The following is a 13,491-nucleotide window of genomic DNA, read 5'->3' on the forward strand; positions in this document are numbered from 1 at the left end:
GCTAGAGCGTTTAAACGCAGATAGGGAGGTCTAACCGTTCACTTGGACATTATCAAGACAGCTTTAACTGTGGTGAAGCATAACACATGTTGGTTTTTCAATTCTTCAGCCACGTGTGTTCTCATAGGGGGTATAGCTCAGTGGTAGAGCATTTGACTGCAGATCAAGAGGTCCCCGGTTCAAATCCGGGTGCCCCCTTAAGCCTGTATGTCCGTAACCTCTTGCGGTAGTTTGCCGCGTTAATCTTTCGGACTCAAAGTTCATCATGGATCCTTTTCACGTAGGTCCTGGAGTGCAGCAGTCCTGCAGAGTTTAGCTCCAGCTCCAATCAGCCCCACGTGAACAGGCTAACCAAGGTCTAAAGGTCACCTGAGAACCACAGGTGGATGAGGTTTATTCAGGGTTGGAAATAAAATCTGCAGCATTGCGGCACTTCAGGACCGGCGTTGCCTACCCCTGTTCTAACGCTAAAGACGAGCATACACTGTGCCATTTCAGCACAGTCGTGGCTAAATGCCAACGTACACTATACGAGTAAATCCCATGCGATGTGAAGCCAAAGTTCACAAATTGTGTGCTCACACTATAGCAGGGGTCTTTGACCCTGCTCCTGGTGAGCTTCCGCCCTGCAGATTTTAGCTCCAACCCCAATGAAACTTAGCTGAAGCAGCTTATCAAAGTGTTCAAGGTTGCTTGATAATTACAGACTGTTGTGTTGGAGGTGGGTTGAAACTGAAGTCTGCAGGACAGTAGCCGACCAGCAGCAGGTTTGGAAATATCTGCGTTATTCTGCGTCTAACGATCGCAAAATATGTGACAAAATGCGTTGATACAACCAAGTGTCAGAGCATGTGGGTTTCTGTAGTGTAGTGGTTATCACGTTCGCCTAACACGCGAAAGGTCCTCGGTTCGAAACCGGGCAGAAACAGTGTGCTCCTTTTGATACGCTGCAAGTTAAATTCCTTTTTGAGCCACGTTACTCCTTGTATCATGAAGCACTTTTAAAGTTACACACAGTTCCGCCCGTCACATTCGCTTCACGCATGAAAGGTAGCCAGTTCTCAAGTGGGCGAAAAGCATTGCCCCTTTGGGAAGTGTTGCACAGAGAGAAAGTGTGTGTCCAAATCTATCAAAATAAACATAGAATCCAAAGGAACAGGTTTCTGTGGTGATGTGGTTATCACAAATGTCCTCGGTTCGACTGAAATAAACACTTTGTTAGAGATATGACAGGGTTTTGGTCATGTTGATTTAACAACCTCAACAGTTACATCAGTTTGATGCACGTTATTGTAAACCTGATCGTCGGTTAGTGTTAGTTGAACGGACGGCAGGTAAGTGTACTGAGGTTTAGTCAACATTACCCAGCCAGTTGGCTGTGTACATAAGCCAATGAAAACCTCTTGTTCCCTTTAAATAAAGTCTTGAATGTCTCCTTTGGTTTTTGCCTGTTTCATGTCGAAATCCGATGAAAACTATTTTGAAAAAGAACCCGAATCAATTAAAGGTCAGTCTTTGAAATTATTTCTAAACATGTCTAAGGCGATGGATTGCTCATGCACAGTTCTCTTCAGGCGTTTCCCTTCTGTCAGGCCAAAATGAACGCTTTCTAAAAGATAACGTTTAATTACACCAACAACGGAAACAATTTGATGCACGCTACTACGTACTTGGTGGTAATTTAGGAATCGCAAAATGCCCCACAGCAGGGGTTACCGGAAAGTCTCACATGACAGCTTCACAGGACGAGGTGGCCGAGTGGTTAAGGCGATGGACTGCTAATCCATTGTGCTCTGCACGCGTGGGTTCGAATCCCGTTGTGACGTTGAACTTTCTTTAAGACGCAACATTTCCGAAGCTTACGTTGTTTCTCACACCTCTAGGAGTGATCTGCTACCCATTAGACAAAGCAACGTGTTTTCGTTGCACCAGTTTTGAAGTGCTTACAATCCAGAGTCTCTGATGGACACTTGAGTGTTTTCAGACTTTAAAGTTTCAGACTATGTGCCAACTGTCTAGAAAGTGGTAAAGACTGGGTTGAGCGGATTTACCTTTGTAGATGTTTGCTGTAGGAGGAACAGAACAGGAATCATAACAACTGAAAAACCTTAGCGGAATGGTTGAAAACATACGTTGTCTCTAGCACAATTTTTATAGGTCAGTGCTAGAGCGTTTAAACGCAGATAGGGAGGTCTAACCGTTCACTTGGACATTATCAAGACAGCTTTAACTGTGGTGAAGCATAACACATGTTGGTTTTTCAATTCTTCAGTCACGTGTGTTCTCATAGGGGGTATAGCTCAGTGGTAGAGCATTTGACTGCAGATCAAGAGGTCCCTGGTTCAAATCCGGGTGCCGCCTTAAGCCTGTATGTCCGTAACCTCTTGCGGTAGTTTGCCGCGTTAATCTTTCGGACTCAAAGTTCATCATGGATCCTTTTCACGTAGGTCCTGGAGTGCAGCAGTCCTGCAGAGTTTAGCTCCAGCTCCAATCAGCCCCACGTGAACAGGCTAACCAAGGTCTAAAGGTCACCTGAGAACCACAGGTGGATGAGGTTTATTCAGGGTTGGAAATAAAATCTGCAGCATTGCGGCACTTCAGGACCGGCGTTGCCTACCCCTGTTCTAACGCTAAAGACGAGCATACACTGTGCCATTTCAGCACAGTCGTGGCTAAATGCCAACGTACACTATACAAGTAAATCCCATGCGATGTGAAGCCAAAGTTCACAAATTGTGTGCTCACACTATAGCAGGGGTCTTTGACCCTGCTCCTGGTGAGCTTCCTCCCTGCAGATTTTAGCTCCAACCCCAATGAAACTTAGCTGAAGCAGCTTATCAAGGTGTTCAAGGTTGCTTGATAATTACAGACTGTTGTGTTGGAGGTGGGTTGAAACTGAAGTCTGCAGGACAGTAGCCGACCAGCAGCAGGTTTGGAAAATCTGCGTTATTCGGTCAGATCGCAGAGCTGAGACTTGACTGCTCACACGTCATCTCTGAAACAAATCGGAGAGATATCCAAACTAAGAAGTGTGTAGCTGTTTGCCGGTTTCAGAAGAAGCATCCATGCATTTCTGGGAAATGCACCGCCTTTCTCATACAGTTTGTGCGGTCCCTTCAAACGATCGCAAAATATGTGACAAGATGCGTTGATACAACCAAGTGTCAGAGCATGTGGGTTTCTGTAGTGTAGTGGTTATCACGTTCGCCTAACACGCGAAAGTTCCTCGGTTCGAAACCGGGCAGAAACAGTGTTTTCCTTTTGATACGCTGCGAGTTAAATTCCTTTCTTGAGCCACGTTACTCCTTGTATCATGAAGCACTTTTAAAGTTACACACAGTTCCGCCCGTCACATTCGCTTCACGCATGAAAGGTGGCCAGTTCTCAAGTGGGCGAAAAGCATTGCCCCTTTGGGAAGTGTTGCACAGAGAGAAAGTGTGTGTCCAAATCTATCAAAATAAACATAGAATCCAAAGGAACAGGTTTCTGTGGTGATGTGGTTATCACAAATGTCCTCGGTTCGACTGAAATAAACACTTTGTTAGAGATATGACAGGGTTTTGGTCATGTTGATTTAACAACCTCAACAGTTACATCAGTTTGATGCACGTTATTGTAAACCTGATCGTCGGTTAGTGTTAGTTGAACGGACGGCAGGTAAGTGTACTGAGGTTTAGTCAACATTACCCAGCCAGTTGGCTGTGTACATAAGCCAATGAAAACCTCTTGTTCCCTTTAAATAAAGTCTTGAATGTCTCCTTTGGTTTTTGCCTGTTTCATGTCGAAATCCGATGAAAACTGTTTTGAAAAAGAACCCCAATCAATTAAAGGTCAGTCCTTGAAATTATTTCTAAACATGTCTAAGGCGATGGATTGCTCATGCACAGTTCTCTTCAGGCGTTTCCCTTCTGTCAGGCCAAAAGGAACGCTTTCTAAAAGATAACTTTTAATTACACCAACAACGGAAACAATTTGATGCACGCTACTACGTACTTGGTGGTAATTTAGGAATCGCAAAATGCCCCACAGCAGGGGTTACCGGAAAGTCTCACAGGACAGCCTCACAGGACGAGGTGGCCGAGTGGTTAAGGCGATGGACTGCTAATCCATTGTGCTCTGCACGCGTGGGTTCGAATCCCATCCTCGTCGTTGTGACGTTGAACTTTCTTTAAGACGCAACATTTCCGAAGCTTACGTTGTTTCTCACACCTCTAGGAGTGATCTGCTACCCATAAAACAAACGTGTTTTCGTTGCACCAGTTTTGAAGTGCTTACAATCCAGAGTCTCTGATGGACACTTGAGTGTTTTCAGACTTTAAAGTTTCAGACTATGTGCCAACTGTCTAGAAAGTGGTAAAGACTGGGTTGAGCGGATTTACCTTTGTTGATGTTTGCTGTAAGAGGAACAGAACAGGAATCATAACAACTGAAAAACCTTAGCGGAATGGTTGAAAACATACGTTGTCTCTAGCACAATTTTTATAGGTCAGTGCTAGAGCGTTTAAACGCAGATAGGGAGGTCTAACCGTTCACTTGGACATTATCAAGACAGCTTTAACTGTGGTGAAGCATAACACATGTTGGTTTTTCAATTCTTCAGCCACGTGTGTTCTCATAGGGGGTATAGCTCAGTGGTAGAGCATTTGACTGCAGATCAAGAGGTCCCCGGTTCAAATCCGGGTGCCCCCTTAAGCCTGTATGTCCGTAACCTCTTGCGGTAGTTTGCCGCGTTAATCTTTCGGACTCAAAGTTCATCATGGATCCTTTTCACGTAGGTCCTGGAGTGCAGCAGTCCTGCAGAGTTTAGCTCCAGCTCCAATCAGCCCCACGTGAACAGGCTAACCAAGGTCTAAAGGTCACCTGAGAACCACAGGTGGATGAGGTTTATTCAGGGTTGGAAATAAAATCTGCAGCATTGCGGCACTTCAGGACCGGCGTTGCCTACCCCTGTTCTAACGCTAAAGACGAGCATACACTGTGCCATTTCAGCACAGTCGTGGCTAAATGCCAACGTACACTATACGAGTAAATCCCATGCGATGTGAAGCCAAAGTTCACAAATTGTGTGCTCACACTATAGCAGGGGTCTTTGACCCTGCTCCTGGTGAGCTTCCGCCCTGCAGATTTTAGCTCCAACCCCAATGAAACTTAGCTGAAGCAGCTTATCAAGGTGTTCAAGGTTGCTTGATAATTACAGACTGTTGTGTTGGAGGTGGGTTGAAACTGAAGTCTGCAGGACAGTAGCCGACCAGCAGCAGGTTTGGAAATATCTGCGTTATTCTGCGTCTAACGATCGCAAAATATGTGACAAAATGCGTTGATACAACCAAGTGTCAGAGCATGTGGGTTTCTGTAGTGTAGTGGTTATCACGTTCGCCTAACACGCGAAAGGTCCTCGGTTCGAAACCGGGCAGAAACAGTGTGTTCCTTTTGATACGCTGCAAGTTAAATTCCTTTCTTGAGCCACGTTACTCCTTGTATCATGAAGCACTTTTAAAGTTACACACAGTTCCGCCCGTCACATTCGCTTCACGCATGAAAGGTAGCCAGTTCTCAAGTGGGCGAAAAGCATTGCCCCTTTGGGAAGTGTTGCACAGAGAGAAAGTGTGTGTCCAAATCTATCAAAATAAACATAGAATCCAAAGGAACAGGTTTCTGTGGTGATGTGGTTATCACAAATGTCCTCGGTTCGACTGAAATAAACACTTTGTTAGAGATATGACAGGGTTTTGGTCATGTTGATTTAACAACCTCAACAGTTACATCAGTTTGATGCACGTTATTGTAAACCTGATCGTCGGTTAGTGTTAGTTGAACGGACGGCAGGTAAGTGTACTGAGGTTTAGTCAACATTACCCAGCCAGTTGGCTGTGTACATAAGCCAATGAAAACCTCTTGTTCCCTTTAAATAAAGTCTTGAATGTCTCCTTTGGTTTTTGCCTGTTTCATGTCGAAATCCGATGAAAACTATTTTGAAAAAGAACCCGAATCAATTAAAGGTCAGTCTTTGAAATTATTTCTAAACATGTCTAAGGCGATGGATTGCTCATGCACAGTTCTCTTCAGGCGTTTCCCTTCTGTCAGGCCAAAATGAACGCTTTCTAAAAGATAACGTTTAATTACACCAACAACGGAAACAATTTGATGCACGCTACTACGTACTTGGTGGTAATTTAGGAATCGCAAAATGCCCCACAGCAGGGGTTACCGGAAAGTCTCACATGACAGCTTCACAGGACGAGGTGGCCGAGTGGTTAAGGCGATGGACTGCTAATCCATTGTGCTCTGCACGCGTGGGTTCGAATCCCATCCTCGTCGTTGTGACGTTGAACTTTCTTTAAGACGCAACATTTCCGAAGCTTACGTTGTTTCTCACACCTCTAGGAGTGATCTGCTACCCATTAGACAAAGCAACGTGTTTTCGTTGCACCAGTTTTGAAGTGCTTACAATCCAGAGTCTCTGATGGACACTTGAGTGTTTTCAGACTTTAAAGTTTCAGACTATGTGCCAACTGTCTAGAAAGTGGTAAAGACTGGGTTGAGCGGATTTACCTTTGTAGATGTTTGCTGTAGGAGGAACAGAACAGGAATCATAACAACTGAAAAACCTTAGCAGAATGGTTGAAAACATACGTTGTCTCTAGCACAATTTTTATAGGTCAGTGCTAGAGCGTTTAAACGCAGATAGGGAGGTCTAACCGTTCACTTGGACATTATCAAGACATCTTTAACTGTGGTGAAGCATAACACATGTTGGTTTTTCAATTCTTCAGTCACGTGTGTTCTCATAGGGGGTATAGCTCAGTGGTAGAGCATTTGACTGCAGATCAAGAGGTCCCCGGTTCAAATCCGGGTGCCGCCTTAAGCCTGTATGTCCGTAACCTCTTGCGGTAGTTTGCCGCGTTAATCTTTCGGACTCAAAGTTCATCATGGATCCTTTTCACGTAGGTCCTGGAGTGCAGCAGTCCTGCAGAGTTTAGCTCCAGCTCCAATCAGCCCCACGTGAACAGGCTAACCAAGGTCTAAAGGTCACCTGAGAACCACAGGTGGATGAGGTTTATTCAGGGTTGGAAATAAAATCTGCAGCATTGCGGCACTTCAGGACCGGCGTTGCCTACCCCTGTTCTAACGCTAAAGACGAGCATACACTGTGCCATTTCAGCACAGTCGTGGCTAAATGCCAACGTACACTATACAAGTAAATCCCATGCGATGTGAAGCCAAAGTTCACAAATTGTGTGCTCACACTATAGCAGGGGTCTTTGACCCTGCTCCTGGTGAGCTTCCGCCCTGCAGATTTTAGCTCCAACCCCAATGAAACTTAGCTGAAGCAGCTTATCAAGGTGTTCAAGGTTGCTTGATAATTACAGACTGTTGTGTTGGAGGTGGGTTGAAACTGAAGTCTGCAGGACAGTAGCCGACCAGCAGCAGGTTTGGAAAATCTGCGTTATTCGGTCAGATCGCAGAGCTGAGACTTGACTGCTCACACGTCATCTCTGAAACAAATCGGAGAGATATCCAAACTAAGAAGTGTGTAGCTGTTTGCCGGTTTCAGAAGAAGCATCCATGCATTTCTGGGAAATGCACCGCCTTTCTCATACAGTTTGTGCGGTCCCTTCAAACGATCGCAAAATATGTGACAAGATGCGTTGATACAACCAAGTGTCAGAGCATGTGGGTTTCTGTAGTGTAGTGGTTATCACGTTCGCCTAACACGCGAAAGTTCCTCGGTTCGAAACCGGGCAGAAACAGTGTTTTCCTTTTGATACGCTGCGAGTTAAATTCCTTTCTTGAGCCACGTTACTCCTTGTATCATGAAGCACTTTTAAAGTTACACACAGTTCCGCCCGTCACATTCGCTTCACGCATGAAAGGTGGCCAGTTCTCAAGTGGGCGAAAAGCATTGCCCCTTTGGGAAGTGTTGCACAGAGAGAAAGTGTGTGTCCAAATCTATCAAAATAAACATAGAATCCAAAGGAACAGGTTTCTGTGGTGATGTGGTTATCACAAATGTCCTCGGTTCGACTGAAATAAACACTTTGTTAGAGATATGACAGGGTTTTGGTCATGTTGATTTAACAACCTCAACAGTTACATCAGTTTGATGCACGTTATTGTAAACCTGATCGTCGGTTAGTGTTAGTTGAACGGACGGCAGGTAAGTGTACTGAGGTTTAGTCAACATTACCCAGCCAGTTGGCTGTGTACATAAGCCAATGAAAACCTCTTGTTCCCTTTAAATAAAGTCTTGAATGTCTCCTTTGGTTTTTGCCTGTTTCATGTCGAAATCCGATGAAAACTATTTTGAAAAAGAACCCCAATCAAATAAAGGTCAATCCTTGATAATATCTCTAAACATGTCTAAGGCGATGGATTGCTCATGCACAGTTCTCTTCAGGCGTTTACCTTCCGTTAGGCCAAAATGAACACTTTCAAAAAGGTAACGTTTAATTAAATCAACAACGGAAACTATTTGATTCACACTACTACGTACTTGCTGGTAATTTAGGAATCGCACAATGCCGAACCGCAGGGGTTCCGACAAAGTTTCACGTGACGAGGTGGCCGAGTGGTTAAGGCGATGGACTGCTAATCCATTGTGCTCTGCACGCGTGGGTTCGAATCCCATCCTCGTCGTTGTGAAGTTGAACTGTCTTTAACATGCCACATTGCCGATGGTTACGTTGTTTCCCACACCTCTAGGAGTAGAGAAATCAGTGTGTTTTCTTTTCACCAGTTTTGAAGTGCTTACTCGCCAGAGTCTCTGGCGGACACTTGAGTGTTTTCAGACTCTAAAGTCCATGCTTTGTGCCAACTGTCTAGAAAGTGGTAAAGACAGGGTTGAGTGGTTCCTTTGTTGATGTTTGATGAAAGAGGAACAAAACAGTAATCATAACAACTGAAAAACATTAGCGGAATGGTTAAAAACATACGTTTTCTCTAGCACAATTTCTATAGGTCAGTGCTAAAGCGTTGAAACGCAAATAGGGCAGTCTAACGGTTCACTTGGACATTATCACGACAGCTTTAACTGTGGTGAAGTATAACACATGATGCTTTTTCAATTCTTCAGCCACATGTCTTCTGTGAGGGGGTATAGCTCAGTGGTAGAGCATTTGACTGCAGATCAAGAGGTCCCCGCTTCAAATCCGGGTGCCCCCTTGGCTATACGCCTGTATGTCCGTTGTTTGGCTCGCTAATATTTCTTACTCAAAGTTCATCCTGGATCCTTTTAACATAGGGGTAGGCAAACGTCGGTCCTGGAGTGCAGCAGTCCTGCAGAGTTTAGCTCCAGCTCAAATCAAGCACACATGAACAGGCTAACCAAGGTCTAAAGGGTCACCTGAGAACTACAGGTGGATGAGGTTTAATCAGGGTTGGAAGTAAAATCTCCAGGACTGCAGCACTTCTGGACCGGCGTTGCCGACCCCTGTACTACGCTAAAGACGAGCATACACTGTGCCATTTCAGCACAGTCGTGGCTAAATGCCAACCTACACTTAACGAGTAAATCCCATGCGACGTGAAGCCAAAGCTCACGAATTGCATGCTCACACTCTACCAGGGGTCTCCGACCCTGCTCCTGGTGAGCTTCCGCCCTGCAGATTTTAGCTCCAACCCCAATGAAACATAGCTGAAGCAGCTTATCAAGGTTTTCAGGGTTGCTTGATAATTACAGAGAGGTGTGTTGGAGGTGTGTTGAAACTGAAGTCTGCAGGAAGGTAGCCGACCAGAAGCAGGTTTGGAGATACCTGCACAATTCGGTCAGATCGCAGAGCTGCGACTTGACTGCTCACACTTCACGTCTGAAACAAATCGGTGAGATACCCGAACTAAGAAGTTTGTGGCTGTTTGCCGGTTTCAGAATCAGCATCCATGCATTCCTGGGAAATGCGCCGCCTTTCTCATACAGTTTGTGCGGTTCCTTCAAGCGATCGCAAGGATGTGGCAAAATCCGTTTATACAACCAAGTACCACAGCGTGTAGGTTTCTGTAGTGTAGTGGTTATCACGTTCGCCTAACACGCGAAAGGTCCTCGGTTCGAAACCGGGCAGAAACAGCGCGTTCCTTTTGATACGCTGCAAGTTAAAAGCCTCTCTTGAGACACGTTACTCCTTGTGTCATGAAGCACTTTTAAAGTTACACACAGTTCCGCCCATCACATTTGCTTCACGCGTGAAAGGTGGCCAGTTCGCAAGTGGGCGAAAAGCATTGCCCCTTTGGGGAGTGTTGCACAGAGAGAAAATGTGTGGCTAAATCTATCAAAATAACCAAAGAATCCACACGAACAGGTTTCTGTGGTGTTGTGGTTATCACAAAAAGTCCTCGGTTCGACTGAAACACTTTGTTAGAGATATGACAGGGTTTTGGTCATGTTAATTTAAGTAGCTCAACAGTTACATCAGTTTGATGCACGTTATTTTAAACCTGATCGTCGGTTAGTGTTAGTTGAACGTAAGACAGGAAAGTGTACTGAGGTTTAGTCAACATTACCCAGCCAGTTGGCTGTGTAGACAAGCCAATGAAAACCTCTTGTTCCCTTTACATAAAGTCTTGAATGTCTTGTTTGTTTTTTGTCTCTTTCCTGTTGAAATCCGTTGAAAACAATTTTGAAAAAGAACCCCAATCAAATAAAGGTCAATCCTTGATAATATCTCTAAACATGTCTAAGGCGATGGATTGCTCATGCACAGTTCTCTTCAGGCGTTTACCTTCCGTTAGGCCAAAATGAACACTTTCAAAAAGGTAACGTTTAATTAAATCAACAACGGAAACTATTTGATTCACACTACTACGTACTTGCTGGTAATTTAGGAATCGCACAATGCCGAACCGCAGGGGTTCCGACAAAGTTTCACGTGACGAGGTGGCCGAGTGGTTAAGGCGATGGACTGCTAATCCATTGTGCTCTGCACGCGTGGGTTCGAATCCCATCCTCGTCGTTGTGAAGTTGAACTGTCTTTAACATGCCACATTGCCGATGGTTACGTTGTTTCCCACACCTCTAGGAGTAGAGAAATCAGTGTGTTTTCTTTTCACCAGTTTTGAAGTGCTTACTCGCCAGAGTCTCTGGCGGACACTTGAGTGTTTTCAGACTCTAAAGTCCATGCTTTGTGCCAACTGTCTAGAAAGTGGTAAAGACAGGGTTGAGTGGTTCCTTTGTTGATGTTTGATGAAAGAGGAACAAAACAGTAATCATAACAACTGAATAACATTAGCGGAATGGTTAAAAACATACGTTTTCTCTAGCACAATTTCTATAGGTCAGTGCTAAAGCGTTGAAACGCAAATAGGGCAGTCTAACGGTTCACTTGGACATTATCACGACAGCTTTAACTGTGGTGAAGTATAACACATGATGCTTTTTCAATTCTTCAGCCACATGTCTTCTGTGAGGGGGTATAGCTCAGTGGTAGAGCATTTGACTGCAGATCAAGAGGTCCCCGGTTCAAATCCGGGTGCCCCCTTGGCTATACGACTGTATGTCTGTCGTTTGGCGCTCTAATATTTCTTACTCAAAGTTCATCCTGGATCCTTTTAACATAGGGGTAGGCAAACGTCCGTCCTGGAGTGCAGCAGTCCTGCAGAGTTTAGCTCCAGCTCAAATCAAGCACACATGAACAGGCTAACCAAGGTCTAAAGGGTCACCTGAGAACTACAGGTGGATGAGGTTTAATCAGGGTTGGAAGTAAAATCTCCAGGACTGCAGCACTTCTGGACCGGCATTGCCGACCCCTGTACTATGCTGAAGACGAGCATACACTGTGCCATTTCAGCACAGTTGTGGCTAAATGCCAACCTACACTTAACGAGTAAATCCCATGCGACGTGAAGCCAAAGCTCACGAATTGCATGCTCACACTCTACCAGGGGTCTCCGACCCTGCTCCTGGTGAGCTTTCGCCCTGCAGATTTTAGCTCCAACCCCAATGAAACATAGCTGAAGCAGCTTATCAAGGTTTTCAGGGTTGCTTGATAATTACAGAGAGGTGTGTTGGAGGTGTGTTGAAACTGAAGTCTGCAGGAAGGTAGCCGACCAGAAGCAGGTTTGGAGATACCTGCACAATTCGGTCAGATCGCAGAGCTGCGACTTGACTGCTCACACTTCACGTCTGAAACAAATCGGTGAGATACCCGAACTAAGAAGTGTGTGACTGTTTGCCAGTTTCAGAATCAGCATCCATGCATTCCTGGGAAATGCGCCGCCTTTCTCATACAGTTTGTGCGGTTCCTTCAAGCGATCGCAAGGATGTGGCAAAATCCGTTTATACAACCAAGTACCACAGCGTGTAGGTTTCTGTAGTGTAGTGGTTATCACGTTCGCCTAACACGCGAAAGGTCCTCGGTTCGAAACCGGGCAGAAACAGCGCGTTCCTTTTGATACGCTGCAAGTTAAAAGCCTCTCTTGAGACACGTTACTCCTTGTGTCATGAAGCACTTTTAAAGTTACACACAGTTCCGCCCATCACATTTGCTTCACGCGTGAAAGGTGGCCAGTTCGCAAGTGGGCGAAAAGCATTGCCCCTTTGGGGAGTGTTGCACAGAGAGAAAATGTGTGGCTAAATCTATCAAAATAACCAAAGAATCCACACGAACAGGTTTCTGTGGTGTTGTGGTTATCACAAAAAGTCCTCGGTTCGACTGAAACACTTTGTTAGAGATATGACAGGGTTTTGGTCATGTTAATTTAAGTAGCTCAACAGTTACATCAGTTTGATGCACGTTATTTTAAACCTGATCGTCGGTTAGTGTTAGTTGAACGTAAGACAGGAAAGTGTACTGAGGTTTAGTCAACATTACCCAGCCAGTTGGCTGTGTAGACAAGCCAATGAAAACCTCTTGTTCCCTTTACATAAAGTCTTGAATGTCTTGTTTGTTTTTTGTCTCTTTCCTGTTGAAATCCGTTGAAAACAATTTTGAAAAAGAACCCCAATCAAATAAAGGTCAATCCTTGATAATATCTCTAAACATGTCTAAGGCGATGGATTGCTCATGCACAGTTCTCTTCAGGCGTTTACCTTCCGTTAGGCCAAAATGAACACTTTCAAAAAGGTAACGTTTAATTAAATCAACAACGGAAACTATTTGATTCACACTACTACGTACTTGCTGGTAATTTAGGAATCGCACAATGCCGAACCGCAGGGGTTCCGACAAAGTTTCACGTGACGAGGTGGCCGAGTGGTTAAGGCGATGGACTGCTAATCCATTGTGCTCTGCACGCGTGGGTTCGAATCCCATCCTCGTCGTTGTGAAGTTGAACTGTCTTTAACATGCCACATTGCCGATGGTTACGTTGTTTCCCACACCTCTAGGAGTAGAGAAATCAGTGTGTTTTCTTTTCACCAGTTTTGAAGTGCTTACTCGCCAGAGTCTCTGGCGGACACTTGAGTGTTTTCAGACTCTAAAGTCCATGCTTTGTGCCAACTGTCTAGAAAGTGGTAAAGACAGGGTTGAGTGGTTCCTTTGTTGATGTTTGATGAAAGAGGAA

At 44.9% G+C, this 13,491-nt stretch overlaps 17 non-coding genes across 17 annotated transcripts; all 17 read left to right on the forward strand.

Annotated features, from left to right (window-relative positions):
- The first annotated feature begins 126 nt into the window (after positions 1–126).
- trnac-gca (transfer RNA cysteine (anticodon GCA)) lies at positions 127–198 on the forward strand. The gene has a single exon. It is a non-coding gene; the product is annotated as a tRNA-Cys (tRNA).
- Positions 199–855: 657 nt separating this feature from the next.
- trnav-aac (transfer RNA valine (anticodon AAC)) lies at positions 856–928 on the forward strand. The gene has a single exon. It is a non-coding gene; the product is annotated as a tRNA-Val (tRNA).
- A 1,361-nt stretch (positions 929–2,289) lies between these two features.
- On the forward strand, positions 2,290–2,361 carry trnac-gca (transfer RNA cysteine (anticodon GCA)). The gene has a single exon. It is a non-coding gene; the product is annotated as a tRNA-Cys (tRNA).
- Positions 2,362–3,177: 816 nt separating this feature from the next.
- On the forward strand, positions 3,178–3,250 carry trnav-aac (transfer RNA valine (anticodon AAC)). Its single transcript has one exon. It is a non-coding gene; the product is annotated as a tRNA-Val (tRNA).
- Positions 3,251–4,067: 817 nt separating this feature from the next.
- Positions 4,068–4,149, forward strand: trnas-gcu (transfer RNA serine (anticodon GCU)). Its single transcript has one exon. It is a non-coding gene; the product is annotated as a tRNA-Ser (tRNA).
- Positions 4,150–4,617: 468 nt separating this feature from the next.
- trnac-gca (transfer RNA cysteine (anticodon GCA)) lies at positions 4,618–4,689 on the forward strand. Its single transcript has one exon. It is a non-coding gene; the product is annotated as a tRNA-Cys (tRNA).
- A 657-nt stretch (positions 4,690–5,346) lies between these two features.
- Positions 5,347–5,419, forward strand: trnav-aac (transfer RNA valine (anticodon AAC)). Its single transcript has one exon. It is a non-coding gene; the product is annotated as a tRNA-Val (tRNA).
- Positions 5,420–6,236: 817 nt separating this feature from the next.
- trnas-gcu (transfer RNA serine (anticodon GCU)) lies at positions 6,237–6,318 on the forward strand. Its single transcript has one exon. It is a non-coding gene; the product is annotated as a tRNA-Ser (tRNA).
- A 472-nt stretch (positions 6,319–6,790) lies between these two features.
- On the forward strand, positions 6,791–6,862 carry trnac-gca (transfer RNA cysteine (anticodon GCA)). The gene has a single exon. It is a non-coding gene; the product is annotated as a tRNA-Cys (tRNA).
- An 816-nt stretch (positions 6,863–7,678) lies between these two features.
- trnav-aac (transfer RNA valine (anticodon AAC)) lies at positions 7,679–7,751 on the forward strand. The gene has a single exon. It is a non-coding gene; the product is annotated as a tRNA-Val (tRNA).
- Positions 7,752–8,555: 804 nt separating this feature from the next.
- Positions 8,556–8,637, forward strand: trnas-gcu (transfer RNA serine (anticodon GCU)). The gene has a single exon. It is a non-coding gene; the product is annotated as a tRNA-Ser (tRNA).
- Positions 8,638–9,090: 453 nt separating this feature from the next.
- On the forward strand, positions 9,091–9,162 carry trnac-gca (transfer RNA cysteine (anticodon GCA)). Its single transcript has one exon. It is a non-coding gene; the product is annotated as a tRNA-Cys (tRNA).
- An 825-nt stretch (positions 9,163–9,987) lies between these two features.
- Positions 9,988–10,060, forward strand: trnav-aac (transfer RNA valine (anticodon AAC)). The gene has a single exon. It is a non-coding gene; the product is annotated as a tRNA-Val (tRNA).
- Positions 10,061–10,861: 801 nt separating this feature from the next.
- trnas-gcu (transfer RNA serine (anticodon GCU)) lies at positions 10,862–10,943 on the forward strand. The gene has a single exon. It is a non-coding gene; the product is annotated as a tRNA-Ser (tRNA).
- Positions 10,944–11,396: 453 nt separating this feature from the next.
- trnac-gca (transfer RNA cysteine (anticodon GCA)) lies at positions 11,397–11,468 on the forward strand. Its single transcript has one exon. It is a non-coding gene; the product is annotated as a tRNA-Cys (tRNA).
- An 825-nt stretch (positions 11,469–12,293) lies between these two features.
- On the forward strand, positions 12,294–12,366 carry trnav-aac (transfer RNA valine (anticodon AAC)). The gene has a single exon. It is a non-coding gene; the product is annotated as a tRNA-Val (tRNA).
- Positions 12,367–13,167: 801 nt separating this feature from the next.
- On the forward strand, positions 13,168–13,249 carry trnas-gcu (transfer RNA serine (anticodon GCU)). The gene has a single exon. It is a non-coding gene; the product is annotated as a tRNA-Ser (tRNA).
- The last annotated feature ends 242 nt before the right edge of the window (positions 13,250–13,491 follow it).

The sequence above is a fragment of the Paramisgurnus dabryanus genome, chromosome 14 (assembly GCF_030506205.2).
Source record: "Paramisgurnus dabryanus chromosome 14, PD_genome_1.1, whole genome shotgun sequence".
Classification (NCBI taxonomy): domain Eukaryota; kingdom Metazoa; phylum Chordata; class Actinopteri; order Cypriniformes; family Cobitidae; genus Paramisgurnus; species Paramisgurnus dabryanus.